Raw genomic sequence first — 734 nt, 5'->3', positions numbered from 1 at the left:
CGCTCCCCAGCCAGGCACCAGCGCCCAGCTCCTGTTTGTTTGTGGGCTGGGAATGCGATGAGGGCACAGTGATGTCTCAGCAGACCCCTTGAGGGAACAAGGACCTTGTTTTTTGGTGGTAGTGGTTTAAGTACGCCCCACCTGCTGGCTTATTTCAAGACCAGTCATCAGGTCACCCAGAAAAAATACGTATTTATAGCTTCCAAGGGTTCTGTTGGAGAATGCGTTGTGAGATAGATCCCTCTACACCAAGGGTTACAGAGGGTGGCGCATGACGAGTGGCCCAGAGGCCAACACTGTTGGCATCTTTGAGGGTCAAGGGCAGTCAGCATGGATAGTCTAAAAGGGAATGTTAAAAAGGGAAAAGAGTGTCAACACGAAGCATCCCAAGTTCATTGGAAAGCTCATACAGGGTTGGGAGAGAGAAAAATGGGGTATTTGCCCAGCAAGCGATCCGTCCTGACTTACCCCACTGATTGATTGGGGTGCACCTTTCGGAAGCATTACCTTCCAGTTTGGTGGTGGAACGTGACATAATTGAATTGTGCTGGTTCCTAATTGAATTCTTACTTCGTTTGCTTATTTATCATTTGGTTCCGCCCCCATCTGCATCCCTCGAAAGACTGGAGGCAGCTTTCTTCCCTAGTTAATTTTCAAAGCAGAACCAGTTTGAAAGACCTTTTCACACCGCCGGCAGCAAGCGCCGGGCCCCAGTTCTGGTTACTGAACTATTC

The sequence above is a fragment of the Crocuta crocuta genome, unplaced genomic scaffold (assembly GCF_008692635.1).
Source record: "Crocuta crocuta isolate KB4526 unplaced genomic scaffold, BGI_CrCroc_1.0 scaffold475, whole genome shotgun sequence".
Lineage (NCBI taxonomy): Eukaryota > Metazoa > Chordata > Mammalia > Carnivora > Hyaenidae > Crocuta > Crocuta crocuta.
The sequence above is the reverse complement of the archived record's forward strand: the minus strand, read 5'-3'. Positions refer to the sequence as shown.